Source organism: Mauremys reevesii, linkage group 12, assembly GCF_016161935.1.
Source record: "Mauremys reevesii isolate NIE-2019 linkage group 12, ASM1616193v1, whole genome shotgun sequence".
In the NCBI taxonomy this organism is placed as follows: Eukaryota; Metazoa; Chordata; order Testudines; family Geoemydidae; genus Mauremys; species Mauremys reevesii.
In genome coordinates, this window is record NC_052634.1 from 19,178,984 (window position 1) to 19,196,750 (window position 17,767).

Here is a 17,767-nt window from a genome sequence, read left to right on the forward strand (position 1 = left end):
TGGGGAGTGGGAAGAGTGACTCTGTCCTTCTAAACTCACCACTGGCAGACTCGGCAGGACTGGAAGAATTACGTATTTGTTGGTAAATGTCAATTTCTGTGTAAACACACAACCCAATGGCAAAATATTTCCATTGATAATAATCAAAATTGACAGATGGGCAAAGTAAGAAACATGCTGCTTGAGAACTTATCCTGTTCTAATCCTATAGGGGTCCCTTCTGCCTTAAACACCACCATGTGGGTGTTTCATTTCCCTCCCCATTTTCACACAGAGACACAATTTCCTTTGCATGGATCCATGAACAGCAAAACCTCCCTGTGTCTCTTGTCTGAGCCAGGGCATTCGATTCCATTGAAACCTTCTCTCCTGCAATGGCAATGGTCAGACAGAGGGGATGCAGCCACCTTCCCTGCTTCCCCCCCAGCAGTGAGATATTCCCTCTCTTCTTCATGCTGCTGCTCTTATTCCATGAGTCATCAAGGATATAATTAAAAAGCCGAGTTTACTCCAGGGTGAGGAAAGAAAGGAGCCACCAACTCCCTGAAAAATCTCAGTGCCCAGAGAAAACCTGCCCTGCTATTGGACTCACAGAGGTGCTGGCGATACGACGGGTAAAGGGACTGTCTGAATTGTCAAGGCAGGAAATGAACAATCTACAGCAATATCATTAAGCACAAACACACTCTAATCATGCTCCAGCCAGCAGGGAAATGGGCAGGAATTCTTGCTGTTCAGCCATGGCCACACGTACAGAGCTGCACAGCAGTGAGTGTGCTGGGGAAGCTGATCTGAGCAAACCATTGGAAATGACATTTCAGTGAGAACAGAACCATAGTGTAGCAAGGCCCCTGTATTAAGTGGTTGTGGCTGAGGGCTAATGGATCTGGGCTAGAAAACCATGGGTGTCTTTCTGTGGAGGCTTGATTCTTGCCAGCAAGGCAAGGCTGGTGTGTGGTGTCTTCATGGTTGTACTTTCAGTGTCAGATCACCCACAGTGTGCCGAGTCTAAACCAGGGGTGGCTCTAGCAATTTGGCCGCCCCAAGCACGGCGGCATGCCACAGGGGGCACGGTGCCGGTCGCCGGTCACGCGGCTCCGGGGTACCTCTTGCAGACGTGCCTGCGGAGGGTCCGCTGGTCCCGCGGCTCCGGTGGACCTCCCGCAGACATGACTGCGGAAGGTCCGCCGGAGCCTCCTGCCGCCCTCCCGGCAAAATGCCGCCCCAAGTGCGCGCTTGGCGCGCTGGGGTCTGGAGCCGGCCCTGGTCTAGATGCATTCAGAGGCTAAGGACAAGTTAACATTTCAAACATTGAGTCTATGTCACTGCAGCTCATTAATGGAGATGCTCTATGCCAGAGTTTCTCAAACTTCCTTTCACTACAACCCCCTTCTGCCAAAAAACTTACTACATGGTCCCTGGAAGGGAGGTGGAAGGATGTCATATCTTATACTGACATGTGCCAACTTCTCATAAACTCAAGGCTGGATCTGTGGGAAGAACGTCTCCCTACAGAAGGGACTAACACAGTAGGAACAGGGATTCTTTGTTCAATCTGCAACTCTGAATAAGACACAATTCTTTAGTTCTTAGCTCCAACACCTGGCAATTTGCTGACCAGGCCTATCTTAGCAAGCAAGGCTTTCTGTTTACCCCAGCTTCTCTTAGCTGATCACTATTTGCTAGGCCTCTGGTCCCTTGACCATACTCTGGACTTTGGGTCTGGAAAAGAGCTGGCACAATCCACTGGCATTGCAGTGTGTGCACCAGCCACAAGCTGCCGACCGAGGTAGCGTTGTGTGTTTTTCACACACCAGAGCAATATAATTCTGCTGAAACAACTTTGTAGTGCAGACCTGGCCAAAGATTCACTCACACACAGCTTGCAAAGAAAACCTCACCTGCTCCTCTGCTTTGCAGAATCCAAACACAAGCAAAGCTTGTCAGGCCCCGGTGGCGATGGCAGGGAGTCAGGTGTGGGCAGACACTGCATTTTGGCCACCCACAGGCACCATGGCTTAGCTGGCTAAAGCATCTGTTTTGTAAACAGGAGATCCTAGGTTCAATTCTCAGTGGTGCCTTGTTGACTGGTTGTTGGGGCACCTGCTATTAGCTACTGTCAGAAGACAAGATTCAGAGATGGATGGGCCTTTGGTCTAGCCCAGTGTGGTTTTTCTTATGCTTTAAATTACACTCACAGACACTGATAATAGAGTTACTGAACGTTTGGGAGTTAAGAGCTGATAGGTCAGTGGTCCAGTCTCCACCCAGATGACCCCCCTCCCTCTGGGACAGAGGCAGGTCTGAGCTCTCACCCAAATGCTCATTGTGGCTGCCAGAATCTGTGAGCAGCTCGTTTAGTTTACGGCAAAGATTGAGTCCTGCTTTGTGCACCGTGTGTGAGAATGAAAATCCTAAATTGCCCTTTGAAATAACAAATGCAGCAGGACGTGTTATTGTCCCTGCCCCAAAGCAGACAGACCAATGGAGAAATGCCGTTGAGTCCAAGGTGATACTCCACTGCCATTTTACCTTTTTTGCTTGCTAAACTCCTTCTTAGCTGCCCGGCCCAGGCTGTCCTCTGCCTCAGCTGCTGCTCCCGGCCTGCTCTAGAGTCAAACACGCAGGGCCCCCAGCGGAACAGAGGCTAGGACAGGGCAGCAGCCTGGGTTAGGCTGGGAAGATGCTGGGAGTTCTCGTTCCCTGAGAACTGGCCCAGCTCCCTTCTCAACAGCAAACAAATCAATTCCACGTCCCCTCCCCAGAAAAACCAGCCTGGAGCCAAGGGCAGCAGGGGACGATTACCTCCAGTTCCCACCGAGGCAGGAGAGAACCCAGGGTGTTTCTAGCAGAGCTTACGTGGGGAAGCTGACGTGGGGAAACCAGCCTTTAATAACAGGCAGTTCCAGTTTAAGCTAAGTGTTTTTAACAATTTCTACAACATTAAATAACCCTTCAGTCCTAGTGTCACCATCCATAAAACGTCTTCAGCCTTATAGGTTCCCAAGTGCACAACTAAACATCTCTTCAAATCCAAGGCAGTGGAGATCAGTCAGTGTTCAGAGTCATCTCACAGAAAAGAACCATGTTGTGGTACATACTGGCCCCATCATGTGGCCATCGCCTTTCCCTCCTCTTTGTTAAAAGTTTTAGTATTTTGCACAGCAACTTTCTTCCCTCAGGAGAGACCTGGGAACCAGGGCTGCCAGCCAGACAAACACCCTTAAGAGTAGGCGTAACCTGTCAAAAAATGATCTCCTCTCTTCAATTCAGTGACACCCTGAAATGTTACTTATCCCGGCAGAGCCAGAGGATTGAAAGCAGCTACATCAAACCCCTGTGTAGCTGACAGGAATGAACACAAACACTCCCTTGTATCTGAAGAGATCTTTAGTTTTACCCTTTGTTAACTGCAAGACTAAAGGGAAAGGCAGTGGTGGTGCCAGATATTAAGAGTGAAACATGAAACAATCATCATAGTTATGCCCATAGTGACTGCAAAATCTTTCTATATACTTCTTATTATCATCAGTGTATTATTTTGGCCTCAGAGCAGGGAATGTGTCCCTCATGCTGCTTTTAGGCCACTAGGTGCTCTGGAAACAGGAGGGCTCTGAGCATAACCTATAGCACACATGGCCCATCTGGGGATGTAGCTCAGTGGTAAAGCATATGCTTTGCATGTATGAGGACCTGGGTTCAATCCCCAGCATCTCCAATTCTTTTCACCCTGCTCCTTTGCTCATCCCCAGAGGGGATGGGGCCCACCAGTCTCCCTGCAGGAATTTTAATCCTGCTCAGTGAGGGGCAAGTGCCAATTGCATGGAAGGTCGGGGTGGAGTTTCTGCTCCTAAGTCTTAAGTCCTAAGTCCTAAGATTCCCACCAGCTGTGCTGCTTGGGACAAGGGTAGATGAGAAGGGCGAATCCTCCAGCACTGGAGGGAAAGGTCCCATCTGCAAAGATAGACTTATTTCTTGTCTGGACCCAATCTTTTCACCTGGTATAGCCCTTGTTCCAGCTCAGGTGATAGCTAGGGAATGTCTCATGACTGCAGCCATGTTTGTTCAGTTCCACCCCCTTATACAGCTTTGGTACAAAGCAGGAATCTTTTGTCTCTCACCTGGGGAAGAGCCCCAGGTTTAAGATGGATTCCTGTACCGGGGGACATGGTCACATGTCCTGTGAGACCCCCAAGCCTTCATTCTTCCTGGCCTGACTCACAGATGGTGCAGGACAGAGCCATCTCCAGTCTATTGTCCTGGTTAATGGGAGTCATCAAGAGTCCAAACCACTGTTAATGGCCCACACTTTGCATCATTACAACAGGACCTCAGAGTTATAGTTCATATTTCTAGTTTCAGATCCAAGAATGATCGGTTCATACAAATAGGATGAACACACACAGTAGATTATAAGCTTTGTAATGATACCTCACAAGAGACCTTTTGCATGAAGCATAGTCCAGTCACTTTATATTCACACTCATTAGCATATTTTCATAAAATCCTATGGAGGGCAACGTCACAGCAGGGAAAGGGTTTTACTGCAGCACCTGGGAGCAGTTGAGTTTCATGTTCAGGCTGTGGTATGAGTTCCTCCAGGTTTCTCGTAAGCACACAAGGACTTTAGCGGGTGCTCTTGATACAGGAATTGCCCAGACATGATAAAGTGATGGGAACTGCATTTTCCTTTTTTATTTCTGTATTTCCAATGACATTTCTGTTTGTGATTTCGTTTTGCTTTGTATAACTGTGTTTTCTCCTGGATTTGATATTTAATGAAAAAAAGAATAAGGCCTCAGGGTGCTGGATGGAGGAGCAGGCTGGGGCTAGGACTGCTAAGAGAGCGAGAGTAGCAGGTTTTCTGTATTGTTTCCTGCCCTCATTTTTCTTGACTAGTTTCTCTTCTGCATGAAATTTGCCTCTTCCTAATGTGAGCCTGGCTAGCTCAGTTGGCAGAGCATCAGACTTTTAATCTGAGGGTCCAGGGTTCAAGTCCCTGGTCAGGTAAAGAAACACTTTCCCCCTGTGACATCCCCAAGGAGTTTTAGAAGGACTCTCCTTGACTTTAGTTTTTCCTTTTCAGGACATGGCCTTTCCTAGGAAGGGCCCTTTACTGCCTGGGACTGAAGGTGCTACTGCCTCACCTGTCCATTGGCCACTGTTAGCAGATAGGATGTGAGGTTGGATGGATCTTTGGTCTGACCCAATATGGTCATTCTTATGGTCTTATGAAGGGAGGGGCAGAGCCCTGTGACAGAGTTTCTGTAGTGTAGTGGTTATCGCGTTTGCTTAACATGCAAAAGGTCCCTGGTTCAAAATCAGGCAGAAACATGTGGGTTTAATTTTCCCAGCTCCTAGTGGCCTGTCCCTGCTGTTGTAGGAGCAGCAGTGATTTCTATGCTCAGAAGGTCTGTTATACTTCCCCTGCTCCCACTTTTCTCTCCTCTCCCTCTCTGAATGCCTGTGAAGTGGCTTTTCCCCTCCCGCTCCCTCCTGGAATGCTCGTGGGATGAATGGGCTGGTTGAAGAGCAGAAGAGCTCCCAGGTAGACAAGGTGTCTGGGACTCTAATTAGGCAGCAATCACACACCCAGAGTACGGACACTGCCCAAGGTGGAGTGTGACCAACCAGATGCAGCCAAGTCATCTCTAGTCGCAGGCCATGAGGAGCAGGTCCTTAAAAGGGGAAGGGCCCTGTGCTCAGGAGAGCACTCACAAGCTTGTACCTCCAGTGAATGCCCTTCGCCCGGACCGCCTGGCCAGTGGTTCTCTGCGTTGTATTTCATTGTGCCTCAGGGAGACTTACCTTCATCACATCATGCATCACAGCGCTGTGGGACACTTACCTTGCAGAATCCAGACATCTCCAGTGCCGTGCCTGTCCTGGGAGTGTGAGTGTGACACCCCACCCCCTTTCTTTTGAGCTTAGCTGTCAATATAATAAATGTGCTGCTTTCTGCCAAACTGGTGGGTCATTAGTGCTCCCTACACTGACTAGCTGGCCCAATTTGGGGTAACACCTGCGATAACCCCAACCCCTGCATGACAGAGGGTAGTGAAATGAGCTGAGAAAAAGCCTTGGCATCAGCAGGGGAAAGCTAGAGGATCTGGGCTAGTCACCTTTTGAAGCCTTGTGGCTTGGTCTCCTCTGCCCTTGGAGGTTGGCCTATGGCGGCCGGCTCTTCCTGCTGCCTCCTCTGTGTGACTTGCCAAAGGAGGGAGTGAGACAGGAATGGGGCAAAAGAGAAAAGTCGAGCTGAGGAAGGCAGGGCAGAAGCTAAGCGCCTCAGTGCGGCTAAGTGGGGTTAGTAGAGCATCACCAGTCGTTCTGCAAAGCAGGGGGAGGTGCAGTTGGCTGCTGGGAGGTAGAATCCTGTGCCTGCCTCTTGGCTTCCCAGGGATGGCTACATGCAGCCCAGGAGAAGAAGGACAGTTCTGGGTGAAAGGAAGACAAGCAAAGCTCTGGGAGGAAATTTGGGTGCAGGGTGTGGGCTCTGCGCTGGGGGAGGGGGTTGGGGTGCAGGAGGAGTGGCACTTACCCCGGGCACTGCAGCTCCCAAAGTGACTGGTACACACAACCCTGCGGCAGCAGCTCCTAGGTGGGCGGGGCCAGGGGGTCTCTCTGCGCTGCTGCCTGCCAATGGGTGCTGCCCCCAGAGCTCCAATTGGCTGCAGTACCTGGCCAATGGGGGCTGCGGAGTTGGTACTCGGGGAAGGGACAGTGAATGGAGACACTCCCCCCACCCCAAGGGATGTTGGGACGAGCCAACCACTTCTGGGAGCGGCACGGCGGGACGGAGGCAGAATGGGCAGGGAGCCACCTCAGTGCTGCTGGCACATCTCTGCACACCCATTGGGGGAGGGGAGCAGAGGGCCTCCATGTGCTGCCTGGGTTAGGGGCAGTGCACAGAGCTGCCTCCTGTCCCGGGTCTATTACAGGAGTGGGTGGGTGGGGTCTTTTGGCCTGCAAGGTGCAGCAGGTCGGACTAGATGATCACACTGGTCCCTTCTGACCTTAAAGGCTCTGAGTCTAAAAGGCAGAGGGAAGTAAAGAAATTTTTTTAAAAAGTAAACCAAACATTTTAATACCAGGATGACTCCAACAGCTCATTGTATAGTCCCGCCCCTTTCTTCCTCCATTGTGTGTTGAATGACCTGCAGGACATTGATTCTGTCATTCCATTGATAAACTGATACAATGTGACTGGAATTAAACCACTTTCCAGGGGAGAAAATGTGACATCCCTGCATTGATTGGGAATCGAACCCAGGTCAACTGCTTGGAAGGCAACTATGCTCACCACTATACCACCAATGCATCTGGCAAAAGTGCTACTTATGCTTGCCCAAAGAGGCTAGACCAGCATTGAGGAGATTTTCTGCCTGTTAAAATGTACTGGATTCTCATCACTAAAAACACCCACCTCCATCTTCACTTGGGTTTGAACCATCAGCCTTTCAATTAGCCACCAAAGTTGTTAATCACAGGGTATGTCTACACTACGGGATTATTCCAATTTTACAGAAACTGTTTTTTGGAAACAGATTGTATAAAGTTGAGTGCATGCGGCCACACTAAGCACATTAATTCGGCAGTGTGCATCCATGTACCGAGGCTAGTATCGATTTCCAGAGCGTTGCACTGTGGGTAGCTATCCCGTAGCTTTCCCATAGTTCCCGCAGTCTCCCCCACCCATTGGAATTCTGGGTTGAGATCCCAATGCCTGATGGCGCAAAAACAGTGTCATGGGTGATTCTGGGTAAATGTCGTCACTCAATCCTCCCTGCGTGAAAGCAACGGCAGACAATCATTTCACACCCTTTTCCCTGGATTGCCCGGGCAGACGCCATAGCATGGCAACCATGGAGCCCGTTCAGCCTTTTTTCACTGTCACTGTATCTCTATTGGATGGTGCTGACAGACGTGGTACTGCAGCGCTACACAGCAGCATCCCCTTGCCTTTTGCAAGTTAGCAAAGATGGCTACCAGCCATACCGTCCCGTCTGCTGCTTTGCAAGTTGACAATGACAGTTGCCAGTTATACTGTACCGTTTGCTGCTGTCATGGGTGCTCCTGGCTGGTCTTGGTGAGGTCGGTCGGGGACGCATGGACAAAAATGGGAATGACTCCCCAGTTCATTCCCTTCTTTAAGTTTTGTCTAAAGGGAGAGTCAGTGCTGTCTGGACTATCGGGCAAGCCTACAAAAGAACCAGAGAGGCAAACGGCCGCTCCGGGTCAGAGTCCCAGACATCCCGCAGAAATGATAAGCTGCATGCCATTCAAGGGGGTGCCCCTGAAACAACCCCACCCGTTGCTTCCCTCCTCCCCCACCCCTCCTGGACTACCGTGGCAGTTATCCCCCCATTTGTGTGACGAAGTAATAAAGAATGCATGAATTTGAAACAACACTGACTTTATTGCCTCTGCAAGTAGAGCTCAAAGGGGGGAGGGGAGGGCAGCCTCCAGCTGCTATGATATTCCAGGCATGACTGAATCTCCATTAGACAAAGCTTAAAGAAGAGAATGACCTGGGAGTCATTCCCATTTTTGCCCAGCCACCCCTGGCCGACCTCAGCGAGGCCAGCCAGGAGCACTCACGGGATGACGATGACAAATACCAGTCCTACTGTATCATCTGCTGTCTGCAAGAGAAGGGAAGGGAAGGGGATGATGCTGTGTAGCGCTGCAGCACCACATGTGCCAGCAGCATGCAGTACACATACGGTGACATTGAAAAAAGTCGAGAAATGATTTTTTTCCCTTTGCTTTCACGGGGGGGGGGGGGGGGGGACATGTACCCTGAACCACCCGCAACAATGTTTTTAACCCTTCAGGCTTTGGGAATTCAGCCAAGAATTCAAATGGTTCTCGGAGAGTGCGGGAACTGTGGGATAGCTTCAGTCGCCCGTCGCCCCTCCCTCCGTGAGCGTCTATTTTATTCTTTGGCTCTCTGGTACACTTGTCTCAGCTCCTTAAGATTCAGCACTGTGTTGAGTCCCTGTTGTGGCCGCTGTCCATCATGGCCTTGGAGATTTTTTCAAATGTTTTGGCATTTCGTCTTTTGGAACGGAGTTCTGATAGAACAGATTCATCGCCCCATACAGAGATCAGCTTCAGTATCTCCCATACGGTCCATGCTGGAGCTCTTTTTTGATTCTGGGACTTCATGGTCCTCTGTGCTGATCGGCGCTCCACGCTGGGCAAACAGGAAATGAAATTCAAAAGCTCGCGGGGCTTTTCCTGTCAACCTGGCCAGTGCATCCGAGTTCAGATTGCTGTCCAGAGCAGTCACAATGGTGCACTGTGGGATGGCGCCTGGAGGCCAATACCATTGAATTGCGGCCACACTAACCCGAATCCAACATGGCAATATTGATTTCAGCACTACTCCCCTCATCAGGGAGGAGTACAGATATCGGTATTAAGAGACCTTTATATCGATATAAAGGGCTTCGTTGTGTGGACGGGTGCAGGGTTAATGGATTTAACGCTGCTAAATTTGATATAAACTCATAGTGTTGACCAGGCCAGAGAGAGCAGCAGGTTTCCCCTATTGTTTCCCACTCTTGTTTTATTGACTAGTTTCTCCTCTGCTCCAACTTTCATGGCTTGTTTGTGAGCCTGGGTAGCTCAGTTGGCAGAACATCAGACTTTTAATCTGAGGGCCCAGGGTTCAAGTCTCTGGTCAGATGATAAACTACTCACCAAGATCTTAAACTATCTTTATGGAGTCCTCTTTGATGTTACTTTTTCCCTTCAGGATTTTCCCTTTCCTCAGAAGGGCCTTTTTGTGTGTGGGTTTGAAGGGGCAACTTCCTGACAGCCCCTCTGTCCTTGCAGCCTGGAGGAATAAAGGCCTCTGGGCATAGAGCATGTTCCTTCCCTGCACAGACACACACAGACAAAGACACAGAATATCCCTAAGGAATTAGAATCACCTGCTGCCTTCCCCTGTCCTGCTGGATCCCCAAATGAGGATGCTCTTCAGCCTAAACCCATGTCCCCTCTTTTCCCAGTTCCCCTCAGACCCAACCCTCAGTCCCTCCTATGCTCACTGCTCCTCACTCCCAACCAGAGCCTGCTCCTCTTCACCCTTCTCCTCTGTCCCAACCCACAGCCCCCTCCTATTCCCAGTGCCCCTCAATCCCAACCCACAGCCCCCCCCATTCCCAGTGCCCCTCAGTCCCAACCCACAGGCCCCTCCTATTCCCAGTGCCCCTCAATCCCAACCCACAGGCCCCACCTCCTCACGCTGCTCCTCAATCCCAGCCCACGGCTCCCTCCTTCCCTCCAGCAACAGGTGCTTCAGACCCCCTCAGGAAGATTTTCTTGCAAGGTTTCGTGTATGAGTCTGCATGTGGATTTTACAGTATGTTGGAAATAGGTTGGGTTGCTTGCCGAAATGATCACTTGTGGCTGGTGTTGGATTCCCAGTCTCCATGTTACAGGGACAGGAGTAAAATAAAGGGTTGTTATCCTTGTTGTGTTACTCGAGGGCAACAGAACTGGGCTTGGCACACCCTGGTGGAGGGACTCACCCTCAATTCAATAGCATTTGCTAGGCAGGGGACAGGGGTTCCAAAGCCAAGGGGGTTGTGTCCTGGGTCCTAATACTAAAATTTAGGTGTTAGACCAACTCTAACACAGAGTGGCAGTAGAGGGATGAGTGAGTCCCTAGACAACATAGTGAGTACAGTGCCTTCTTATTTTCCCCCTTTTCCACCCAGGATGGCAGGTGAACTGTACAGAGGCACCTCTGGGCTTGCACTGACTAAGGACAACAGCTGTGAGTGGGGTGCAGAGTGGGGATGGCTCATGTTAAAGGACGTTTGGTTGCTGGACTTAGGAACTGTAGGGAGAAGGACACTGCCCAGCTTATTTGGGGGTGGGTCTTTCCCTCATTGTTTATGTTTATGTGTTGGGGCTGCTGATATGACTTCTGCTAATCCTGGGCTTACATTGCAGTGTAGACATACCCTGAGAGGGCATCTATACTGTGATAAAATCCCACTGGCCCGGCTGGCCTGGATGATCTGATTTGGGCTCCTGGGGCTCAGACTGGAGCCCAGGCTCTGAGACCCTCACCCCTCATGGGGTCTTGGAGGCTGGGCTGAAGCCCAAGTGTCTACACTGTAATTTTATAACCCTGCAGCACAAGCCCCACAAGCCTGAATCAACTGACCCAGGGTTTGAGAATAGTGGCTTGGGTGTGTTAATGGCAGTGTAGACATAATGCTAGGTTATGTCCACACTGCAATGAAACACCCACACCTGTCCCGTGCCAGTGCAGGCTCCCAGGCTAGGGCCGTGGGGTGGTAAATTTGCAGTGTAGACATCTCAGCTCAAGCTCAAGCTCTGGGAGCCCTCAAGGTTGGGAGAGAGTTTAGCAAGTGAAAAAGGTAAAATGGCAGTGGAGTATTACCCTGGACTCAATGGCATTTCTCCATTGGTCTGTCTGCTTTGGGGCAGGGACAATAACGCATCCTGCTGTTTTCGTTATTTCAAAGGGCAGTCTAGGATTTTCATTCTCGCACACGGTGCACAAAGCAGAACTCAACCCTCAGTGCAAACTAGATGAGCTGTCCACAGGTTCTGGCAGCCACGATGAGCCATTTGGTGTGAGAGCTCAGACCTGCTCCTGTCCAAGAGGGGGGGGGGGTCATCTGTGACAGGCTGGAACACTGACCTATCAGCTCTTAACTCCCAAACTTTCAGTAATTCTGTTATCAGTGCCTGTGAGTATAATTTAAACAGCCATACTGGGCTGAACCAAAGGCCCCTCTAGCTCTGTGTTTTGTCCTCCCACAATAGCCAATACCAGGTACCCCAATAGTTACTCAACAAGGCACCACGAGGAGTTGAACCCAGGATCTCCTGTTCACAAAGCAGGTACTTTAGCTAGCTAAGCCACGGTGCCTGTAGGTGGCTAAAATACAGTGTCTGCCCACACCTGACTCCCTGCCATCCCCACTGGGGCCTGAAAAGCTTTGCTTGTGTTTGGATTCTGCAAAGCAGAGGAGCAGGTGACATTTTCCTTGCAAGCTGTGTGTGTTTGTGTGTGTGACTGAATCTTTGGCCAGGTCTGCACTACAAAGTTATTTCAGCATCATTATATTGCTCAGGTGTGTGAAAAACACACAACGCTCCCTCGGTCGGCAGTTTGTAGCTGGTGCACACACTGCAATGCCACGTCTGGCAACAAAATTGCCCTGTTTTGGTGACAAAATAAAACCACCTTGACGAGAGGCCTAGAGCTTTGTTCAGCAAACTTAAAGTGACCAATTGTCAGTGTAAATGCTGCTGGTCATTATATCACCATAACTGGCCTCCACCAGTATCCCACCATGCCTGCCATGAACTCACCTGCCTTGCATTCCTGTTACAGAGGTTGGGTCCCTCCCCTTTCATAGCTCCAGAGAGTTCTGACAGCTGAGTTGCTATGTACACCGGGATTAGGTTGATAGAACTGCATTGTCAGCCTAAGTAATGTAATTACTCCAATCTAATTTCGTAGTGCAGACCTGTCCAAAGAATCACACACACACCTTGGGAGCAAAACTTCACCTGCTCCTCTGCTTTACAGAACCCAAACACGAGCAACACTTGTCAGGGCCCAGTGGGGATTGGCAGAGATTCAGGTGTGGGCAAACACAATGTTTTAAATAATAACAAGCATTGTGGCTTAGCTAATTAAAACACCTGTCCTGTAAACAGGAGATTCTGGGTTCACCTCCCAGTGGTGCTGTGGGTAGTGGTTTTTGGGGCACCTGGTATTGGCTACTGTCAGAAGACAAGATTCAGAGCTAGATGGACCTATGGTTTAAATTACACTCGCAGGCACTGATAATAGAGTTACTGAAAGTTTGGGTGTTAAGAGCTGATAGGTCAGTGGTCCACTCCCCTCGATGCGGTTTTACCATTTCCACTTGCTAAATTCCCTCCCAACCTCTATAAAATTACAGTGCAGACATATGTGCTTGAGCCCAACTTCTGAGGCCCCATGAGAGTTTCTGAACTCAGGCTTCAGCGTGAACACAAATATCTGCACCACAGTTTTTAGCCCCTCAGCTTTAGCTCCATGAGCCCAAGTCAGATGACCCAGGCCAGCCCTGCTGCCATCTTTATCCCAGGAGAGATGGACTCTAAGGGTACGTCTCCATTGCAATGTAAGCCCAGGTGTGGCACACTGTGCTCAAAGCAGCACCCTGCAAGCCCCATATTCACCACTCTCATATAATGATGACATGGTTTGTACAAAGTCTGCCTGGTGAGGTATCATTTCAAAAGTCTTGCTCTGTTGAACATTAATATCATGTTGGATTGTGTGTGCTCATATTGGTTGGGAAGTTATGAAGTTTTGCTCTGTGTGTGTTACTGAGATATGTTATGAGGTTGGGAAATGCCCCCCACCAGCCTTTCAGGTGTGACAATGGAGGAGCCAGACTCGCTGCTGGCCCATTCAAGGGATCCACACTCCCAAGGACTAGCCCAGGAACCATGTACAATGCAGGCTTCTCCGAGATAGCACAGCGACAATGGACACTGCTTGACTCACATGGTAGCAAAGGAGCTTCCTAACAAGTTGGAAGAAACTATGAAAGGGGGGTAGAGACATTATGAATTGGCCTCTCTCCCCCACAACTCAATACCTGTAAACACATCTGGACAGCAAACACTGAACTGAGATAAATCAGAAGAGAATAATAATAATAATACATTCATATCAAAACAGACTAGTATGGGTGTTTCAGCAGAAAATTTTCAGTCTGGGGAATTTTGTTTTCTCAGTCAGACCTTGCCAAGGGAAGCAGGGAGAAAATGTTTGAGTTGCCTCCTTCAGAACAGCTTGGTCTAGACACTAGCTCTGGTTCACTGCTCTGGCCTTGCTTGGGTTCAGGATATTTTAATAATTTGGGTAGGTCCCAGGGTGTTTGGGGGACAAGATGAGGATGTTCCCTTTTGAGATAAAAACTAAGAAATACGGGACAAGAGAATTATTTTTTTTTTAGAAATCTGGGTTTTAGACATTTTATTTAAAGCAAGGGAGTTCTGTGTTTCTGAGAAGGTTTTTGTTTGCAAGAAGCACCATTGTTTGATCTGTCATTGTACCAAAGGGGGAGAAGGTTGTCTATAAAGGATGGGTGAAAACTAAAAGCACCTGGTGAGAATGGGATTCAAACCCATGCATGCAGAGCACAATGGATTAGCAGTCCATCACCTTAACCACTCGGCCACCTCATCAGAACTGTAAAAAAAAAGGAGAGGAGGAGAAATCTAAGGTCAGCAGAGACAGGGACAATAAGACATTTTTAAATACTAAGTGGAAGCAGGGGCTGAATGAACTCCCCCCTCACATCTAGTGAGGAGCTGGGGGAAAGATTTCAGGAACAGACGGTGTTTGCATAGACAAACCTACTCTGCCTAGGTATGCAGCATGATGGGGCCACTTTCCCAAAATGACCAGTTTTGGCTGGTGGCGGGTTACAAATCACTTTAGGATTGAGTGGAATGAAATGTTATTATCCTTCCTACATGAGTGAAGGGCAGCAGAACATACCTAGTCGGTCCTGATGGAGGTGTAGGTGGGTGAGGAATAGCTTTTATTGGACTTCATAGAAGTGATTGAGAACGTCATCCTAAAACAGTGGTCCCCAAACATTTCATACTGTGCCCTCTTAGCCAGTTGCGGGAGGGCAAAACGAGAGCTTGAGGGATTCAGCCCTGGGTGGTGGGGCTCAGACTTTTGGCTTCAGCCCCAGGCCCAAACAAGTCTAATGCCAGCCCTGGCAACCCCATTAAAACAGGGTTTTGACCCACTTTGGGGTCCTGACTCACAGTTTGAGAACCACTGCTCTATGCTAAAGGGGGAGAGTTTTCCTGTGGGTGTAGTTAATCCACTTCCCCAAGAGGTGGCAGCTATGTCAGTGGGAGAAGCTATATCAGTGGGTGAGCAAGCTGTGGTGTTTACCACATTTAAGAAGTTTAATCAAACCCCTTTTTTAAAACCACCTGTGGTCTGGGAATGGCAAAGGAGCTTGAAGAAGCTGGGTCTGTCCTTCAAAGTCCTGGAGATGATGAGTCTGTGGTCATGGGGGTATAGCTCAGTGGTAGAGTGCTTGATTACAGATCAAGTGATCCTTGATTCAAGCCCAAGTGCCCTCTTATAACCTTCTTTCTTTTTTTAAAAAAAAGGAAAACATTTTCATTTCCATTCTTCATTATGTTCAGGAGCTCCACTATACAGGGGTGCTTGATATGGATTTAAACACTCAACATTTCACTGTCCAAATGCATAAAAACCTAGCAAAGCTGTCCATCAGCTGAAATCGGTTCCAATCCTCAAAGTGTCAATTTATGTTTTCATCAATTAAACAAAGGTATCATATGAATGTGTATTTGCAGATCCCTCTTCACCAGGAGCTATGCTGTGCAGAAGAACAAGAGCCACATCCAGCTGCAGTTCAGGAACCTGATGACCAAAGAGCCACCAAATGTTCTGAGGGCTGGAGAAAAATGCCTTCCAGTGAGCTATTGAACGAGCTCAACCTTTTTAGCTTATCAAAAGAAGATTGAAATGTGACTTCATTGAAGCATTGATGGGCCTTAATGGAGAGAAAAGATTGGGTATGAAAGGGCTCTTGAATCTAGCAGAGAAAGCCATAACAAGACCCAGTGGCTGGAAGGTGAAAAAAGACAAATTCATATTACAAATAAGATGCAAATATTCAACAGCGAGGATGATTCACCACAGGAACAAGCTACCAAGGAAAGTGGTGGATTTGCCATCTCCTAATGTCATTTAATGAAGACTAGATGCCTCTCTGGAATGTGTTTGCCCCAAAAGTAGCTCTTGTGTCATACAGGAGGCCTGTGATATGCAGGGGGTCAGATTAGATGCTCTAATGGTCTCTTCTGGCCATAAAGTGGACTAATTTCTGAAAAACTGAATGTAGCATTGGGAGCACCATCTGATGTTTTCCTGTCTAGCTGACTTGCTTCCTAGAACGAACACTCCTTGAGTGGGGTGATCCACAGGGAGTAGCTCAAACCTCCACAGTGCCTGGCCAGGGGCAGGACATTAGCACAGCAAGGGAGGGGTGTGGCAGTGACATCACAAAGGCTTTTTGCAGGACCTCAGACTATTGGTCAAAGGTGGTGGGGAGGTGGTGACTTCACAGAGAGATGCTGACATCAGCCAGGCAGGACAGGGGAGACGGGCCAGGGAAACCTCAGAGACCCCTGTGGCTTTGCTTCAGCAAGTCTCCTTCTCCAGGTCTCTCTTTGAGGACTGAGAGAGTATTCGGGTTCATGGATGTGAGCGCCAGGAGGAACCTCTTTCGAGTTTTCTCCTTCCCTTTTAGTGATTTTACTAGAAAACAGCCATCCCTGTTTAGAAGGTAAGAGCCTCCTCGAGGTTTGAAACCTGTTCAGTCTGATCCATCAGGTGACAGTTGAATTCTAGGCATTGAAAACACGAGCTTAAGGAGGCAGAATTTTATTCCGCACCTGGGATTTTGTCCCTTAAAATCACTGGGGTCATTAGGGTTTGTCCTTTTTGTTTCACCTTTTCCTCCATCCATCCCTTCCTCCTTTCTCTTTGTCTCTTGCTTCTTTTGTCCTTTCACCTGTTCCCCTCCCAACACCAGGAGCGAGCTGTGTGTGTGTGTGTGTTGTGGGGGAGTGCTTGGCAGCTCCCACTGTGGGAGGTCCACCCAAAAATGTGGGGCTGAAATAGTGCTCGGGCAGTGATCCCCACCGGTGACCTGGGCCATCCTTTGGGCTCTCTGGTGAGAACCCTCAGCCTCCCATCCTCAGTCTCTACCCTGATTGGCTGAGCAGGGGGTTATTGACAGGGAGGAGACTCAGGTCCTTGTTGTTCTCTTTGAAGACCAAGTAAATAAGTCAGAACCACTTATATGTTTGATGAATTTTGCGGCTTCTCTGCATTAATTGTCTCTGAGCAGTTTATGATTCTCTCTAACAATGCAGTTCTCCTCAAATACTTGCTGAATAATTACTGTGCACTGTTGTTGGTCTGGAGCTCATCTGAGAGCACTTTATTCAGGTCATTCAATATCTGAAATTCAAGATCTGATGGTTAGTTTGAAAATCAGGGCTCTTGGGCCCTATTCCCAACTCTGCCACTGACTGGTGTGTGACCTAAGACAAGTCAATTCTCCTTTCTCAGCCTTAGCTTCTCCCTCTTTCAAGGAGGGATAATAATGATCCGCTCCTACCTACCTCAACACACTCACTCTTCCCCAACACACTCACTGTCTCTCCCCACACACAAACACTCTCCGCACTGCAGTTGAAAAGCAGCTGGCAATCTAGTAGGATGCCCATGGAACATTACACCATAGGACCAGCTCATGCTGCTGTATCTGTGCATCAGTGACCCTCACAGGACTGGCTTGTGTAAGGGACTGTTAACCCCTTACTAAAACTTAGTGAGGGTTTGGTTGGCTAGTTCCCAGCACCAATAGAAGGGGGAAGGGCCAATGGGAAATCAGGCCCCTGAGACTGACAGTGGGGAGAGGCCAATGGGGAGAGGCCAAAGCTCCAAGTTAGCCACACTGACAGGCCAGGCAGTGTAATGAGGGAGTCACCAGGCCGGGGGTCCCATCCTCCGTGGGAGCTGGAACTGCCTGGGCCAGAGTGGGGCAGATCTAAGGAGAGAGCAGGAGCCCGAGAAGATCTGGGGAGCAGAGCTGTGCAGGTGTAGTGCCAGAAACTGCTCCCTGTAGGACTTTGCTACCAGCAG

The 17,767-nt window shown here is 49.1% G+C and overlaps 1 protein-coding gene and 5 non-coding genes across 6 annotated transcripts in view; 4 read left to right on the top strand and 2 right to left on the bottom strand.

Moving 5' to 3' along the window:
- The window catches only part of LOC120375473 (zinc finger protein 271-like), a gene marked incomplete at its 3' end in the record, with an annotated part of 430,987 nt that overhangs the window by 280,427 nt on the left and 132,793 nt on the right, over nucleotides 1-17,767 (top strand). The gene's annotated exons all lie outside the window — the stretch shown is intronic.
- Nucleotides 3,647-3,718, top strand: TRNAA-UGC. The gene has a single exon. It is a non-coding gene; the product is annotated as a tRNA-Ala (tRNA).
- TRNAK-UUU lies at nucleotides 4,938-5,010 on the top strand. The gene has a single exon. It is a non-coding gene; the product is annotated as a tRNA-Lys (tRNA).
- On the bottom strand, nucleotides 7,249-7,320 carry TRNAG-UCC. The gene has a single exon. It is a non-coding gene; the product is annotated as a tRNA-Gly (tRNA).
- TRNAS-GCU lies at nucleotides 14,163-14,244 on the bottom strand. Its single transcript has one exon. It is a non-coding gene; the product is annotated as a tRNA-Ser (tRNA).
- Nucleotides 15,094-15,165, top strand: TRNAC-ACA. Its single transcript has one exon. It is a non-coding gene; the product is annotated as a tRNA-Cys (tRNA).